The following is a 5,243-nucleotide window of genomic DNA, read 5'->3' as shown; positions in this document are numbered from 1 at the left end:
TTATTGCAGACCAAGTTCATCACACACAAAAAAAGCATTGGATTTCTTTTTTCATAGGCTAGACACTTAATGAATACATCTGTTATTTGGAATTCAGATGTTTGCAGATATAGGAGTGGGATTTACAGCTGCAAAAGAGAACAAATTTTAGAAGACACTGAAACCACCTTGTGTGGATCCTGCCTTTTATAAACACCCAAAAACACACCACCCACTTGGACAAAGGCGATATATCCAAAAGCAAATTGAATGAATTGCACTGCCTGCTTTTAGGAAAATAATGTATTTATTCTTCATATGAAATTGAGATGTTCTCTCTGTCTTGTTATGAAATATCAATTTAAACTTTATAACATATTCACGTTTTTACATACACAGCTTCAGACCTCTTGTTTGAATAAATGTGCACCTTTACTGACATGACTGTGGGCTGCAATGCAGGCCAGAGGAGCCACGTTTAAATTGCAGGAGGAAAAAAAAAAAAAAAGCAATAGATGAAACACTTGGAAATTTTAGTCCCAAGCTGGAATCTGACAGTTCTATAAACAAAGCTGCAAAGCTGCATCTATGTCACACTTGGAGGATGACAGAGCGCTTATACCATCCTACAGTTATTTATCAGCTTAGAGAACATTCATTCATTCAGAAATTAATTGGAGAAGAGTCAAAGAGTCTTGTCCTTGTGACCACCTCCTACAAAACACCCTGGATAACAGCAGCATCCCAACAGTCACCCAAACATGGCTACACAGTGTGCCTGCTCACACGTACTGAAGTAAAGTGAACATGTGCAGAGGGTGGTAAGCTGTATTCTGAAAGCACTGCATCCATGGCTTGCAGCTATCTATCTCCTGCAAATCACTGGCACAACATTTTCATGTTCAAAATGCTCCAAGACATTAGCGAATGAATGAATCAAAAGACGTTCTCAGGAAAAGCAATAAGTACACTCACACAGTCACAATGGGAATTTCATCATGGCCAATACAGCAGTGCATCTGAATCAAAGTGGAGAGATTTTCTTTCTGAAAGGGCTCCTTTTCTTAACAAAGCAACGTCATCACAGACATTTTGTGAATACTCTTACAACAACCACGATTAATAAACACTGCTGGATGCTAGTGGGGTATGGTCTAGAAATCAGGACAAGTGGAATCTTACCTTTGTTTCTCTGACACGGTCATGAGACGCATCCAGGATTTTTCAGAGCACTTTTTACCAATTCTGGATAGCCAGCTTGCAAAGTAGTGCATGATCCTGAGGTCTGGAGGGAACAGAAAACAGCTGTGCGTAAAGTGAGGCACCAAACCACAAGTACCCTAAACCACTGGTCAGTTTGGGCGTATTTAAAGATTGCCAGCTTATATACTTATTTTTTGAATTGTAATGAGTTTTTGTAAAGCATTCTGAGGTTGCAAAATGGAGACAGCTATTAAAGAGACTTTTTTTTTTTCTTTTTGACATTTTCTATTTCTGCTGCTGTGGTGTTTGATTACATTTGAGACATGGGAATATACAAAAGCACACGCTTACCGTGGTGTGCTGTTTACAAGGTTATTCTTGCACGTGCTCACTTGCTTGCTCACTTCCACATACAGCTACACTCCCATTACTGTTACCATTTCCAAGGCAAGGAGATGCTGTGCTTTATGGGCCATCTGTCAGGCAGTGCCGGGGCACTGCATATTGATGCCATGTTTGTAGCTATCTCTTATTTGAAACAAAGTTCAGTTCAAAGCACTTCCAAGTATAGAAAGGGGAGAAAAAAGATGTTAATGTGTTTAGATTACATTAAAATTTTAAGATTAACTAAAAGAAAGGGAGAAAAAAAAGTCTGCTAATGGGTAGAGCTCAGTGGAGAGGCATTATTATATTACTACTAATGCACATAAAGCATCTCCTATTAAAAAGGGATGGCAGTTTTACATCCTATTAAATATATCAAAGCTGTACTTCAATTACAAATCCTTTCATATGCATGTTTTAACAAATATGTCTGATAATAGAGTGCAGCAGTAGCTTTTTAAATGCTAAACAAGATCCCTACAATACAGCTCACAGATAGAAAAGTACTAGAAGAAGGAAGGTCTATTTGACAGGGAAGGGAGAGATGTATTTCAATATTTTCATTGCCTTTATAGCTCGCAAGACAAAGTTTATAAACCATTCCAGTGAGCATAGTAGGACATTGATAAAAGAGCACAACCTGCAACCAGCATACTGAAAGAGTTTGCAAGCTGCTGTTGTTTTTCCACACTGTTATCTTGGAAAACAAGCTGTGTCCTAATAATGCTAGTAACAACAAAAATAAAAGCAGGCCACGGTTGGCTGAGCCCTGCCTTAGAAAACGTAAAATCTCAACCAGCCCCAAAAAAGTGTACCTTCCCTAAAGAGAATCCCTATGCCCAGAGGAAGCTGTGAGGTGCCGACACGTGGTCCTGGCCTCGTGGACTTGACTCACCTAGTGAGCGTCTCTTCCACAAAACAACAAATAAATCCTGATGCTGCCCTGGAGAACCCAGCAAGTGAAACGGTGTTCTGCATCAGCAATCTGGTACTCTGTGACCTAGGGGGAATAACAGCAATAGAAGGGTCAAAAGCAAGCCAAAGAGGGATGCAGCATGACCCTGAATTCAAGCTAATAGGTAAGTCCCTTCTACCCCTGCAAACAGTTGCGAGGGCTGGGTAGAGGCACTGCAGAGTCTCCAAGGCCCTGTGGGTAAAGGACTCTGCTTATTGCATCGTTTTCCCATATCTGATCCCAGTAACAGTGTTAGCACAGCAAAACTGAGCCTCTGAGACACCAGAGTTCAGCTCTGCGTTTCTAATTGTGCCTAGCCCCTAGCCTTAGAATTCTGCAAAACCTAAGCTCTGTTCCTACTCAGGGTGAACTGGAGTCACAATGTTAATCAGATCGGGCAGCAGTCTGCCACAAGCCAGGCTCCATTTGCATGGATCACATATTTCTGACATCTGGCATGGGAATGAATGAGCCCGTGCCTATGGAAATGCGTATGAACCCACAATAAGCTTTTTCAGTTTGCTGATGAATCAATTAAATAGAGGTTCATAAATCTTAAAAAAAAAAAAAAAAAAGAGGAAAAAATTTTGATCATAATAAAGAACAACAGATAATTCCGCTTAGCCTTTTTTCCTTGTGGATTTTTTTTTTTTTCTTATGGAGATACAGAAGTTGTAGAGATTTAGTAAAGTGTAGTCACTTACTTACCTAGGAAATAATGACGAGCAATAGTACTGTAACGTTGTCACTCTAATATCCACAGTGCTGGGCAGCAGGGTGGCCTGGTACTCACATCGCTGGGCCTTGCCTTGCTTTGCCTGTCTCCAGCTGCTCTTCATGGCTGTGACTTATACTGCCTTGCTGGGTTCTCTGAAAAGCAAGGAGGGTGGTTTGTGACATCTGCCTCCTCTTTGGTAAGACAGAAGGGAAAGCTGGAGCTGGGTCATCTCTCTTCTCTCAGATCAGCACAGGGGTCTGCACAGTAGAAGTCAGTATGTGCAGAGAAACCATACCAGGACTGCAATAAGATCATAATAGCTCAAAATAGAGGGATAGAGCCAGAGAAAGAGGCTGTTGTCCCTGATTGCTACCCTGCTTGAAAGTCCAGGAAAAACAAAATCTCATAGTACTGTGTGGGCCATATACACCACTTCTAAGACAACCAGGCTTTGTGAGACAGATTCTGTCCACCTTGGCCTTCAGGAAAGTTGTCACCCAAAGGAAATGCAACCTCTCTTTGTCTCTCAGCCAACTCCTCTGGGTAATATAGATCAGTATCACACCATAGAAGTCAATATTACAGATTCCAGCTGGCTAAATTGGCTTCAATCCACTGAGTCAATGAATCAGATGCTCAGCAGGTGATATACAGTGTTTGACTTGCCTAAGCAATCATTATGTCCAGAGACTCAGAGATCTATTCTGGAGTCTAAGCAAACAAGATAAAATGTGTTCCTCTCCTGGCCTCATATATATCATTTCACATTTAAAAGATTTCTTGAGTTGGAGGCATCAGCATTTACTTCCAGCAGCTCCTGGTTTTGAAAACTGAGAGTACTTAGTAGTTATGTTTATTTGTGCTGATTTTTTTTCCTTTTCCAGCTGCCTCTATTAGCACAAAGGCTAAATGAAAATTCAAATCACTATGGTGATTAGCTGCAAATATTGCTTTTTGCAATGGGTTTGGTGTCCCAAGCAAACAAAGGACCATTCTTCAATGTGCTGCAGACAGCACAATTGTGTACCTCACAGATGTCTCAGTGCAATCAGCTTCTCATTACTGGACTAAACAGAACTTTTGATGGAGCTGAGAGAATCGAGTGACCTGGGGCAGGAAGCAAAGGTTCCCTTACCTGGCACTCTGTATTTCCTCCCCCGCAGGCATATTGATTACTGAGAGGCTGTTTGCTGAATGAGATCCTACTCAGCATGAATGTAGCTGGAACAAGTCCTATATAATTAAAGAAAGGAAGGGAATAAATGATCTGTCTAACACCTTACAGTTATTATCCCACAACTTTGTAATCCACAGCCAGGTTCTCTTTCTGCAGATTTTATCTGCAGAGATTGGGGGGGAAAAAAAACCAACAAACAACAAACCCACAGCTGAAAGCTTACAAATTACACATGGAAGAAAGGAGTTGTTTCTTGTGCTAAGGGGATGCTGAGAAAACAATGCTGCCTCCTGAAATGGGAGCTAAGGCATCTTGCATCAAATGTGAAACCTACCTCTGAGATCATTTCAGCTGAGGTAACCACAAGCTCCTCGAGAACTGAAGCAAGCCTGCAGAAGAGGGAAGAATCAAAATCTGTGGTGCTTCAGCACATTTTTATGTGCTTGCTAGGCTGGAGATGGAATTTTTAAGGCATGGAATTGGAATACTGGATGAAGAAAGAAAAGCTGTATGGAGAACAGGACTATTGCACGGCTTCAAGATTAACCAACGTAACTAATGGCAAATTATAAAGCAAGGAAGTATTTTAAAAAGTCAGAGCAATAGTAGGGAGATTTCTAAATACATAGCCACGGACTGCAGACACCACGGCGGCTGAAGATCAACTTCTACTCTAACATGCCACAAGTAGCCAGAGAACAAAGTGATAGAGATGAAAGGAAGTACAGCAAGACAAATGCACACAAGTACACCACAGCACCTGCTAGTAATATGCCATGCCACTAAAAAGCTAACCAAAATAAGAGAAGCAAGATAGACAGAACTTA

General features: G+C 41.1%; 1 long non-coding RNA gene across 1 annotated transcript; it reads right to left on the bottom strand.

The window, feature by feature from the left end:
- Positions 1–879: 879 nt before the first annotated feature.
- LOC125692358 (uncharacterized) lies at positions 880–4,474 on the bottom strand. Its single transcript, XR_007376606.1, has 4 exons — positions 4,375–4,474; positions 3,230–3,391; positions 2,462–2,566; positions 880–1,264 (listed from the first exon to the last, which is right to left on the bottom strand). It is a non-coding gene; the product is annotated as an uncharacterized LOC125692358 (long non-coding RNA).
- Positions 4,475–5,243: the final 769 nt, after the last annotated feature.

Source organism: Lagopus muta, chromosome 4 (genome assembly GCF_023343835.1).
Source record: "Lagopus muta isolate bLagMut1 chromosome 4, bLagMut1 primary, whole genome shotgun sequence".
Lineage (NCBI taxonomy): Eukaryota > Metazoa > Chordata > Aves > Galliformes > Phasianidae > Lagopus > Lagopus muta.
The sequence above is the reverse complement of the archived record's forward strand: the minus strand, read 5'-3'. Positions and strand labels throughout refer to the sequence as shown.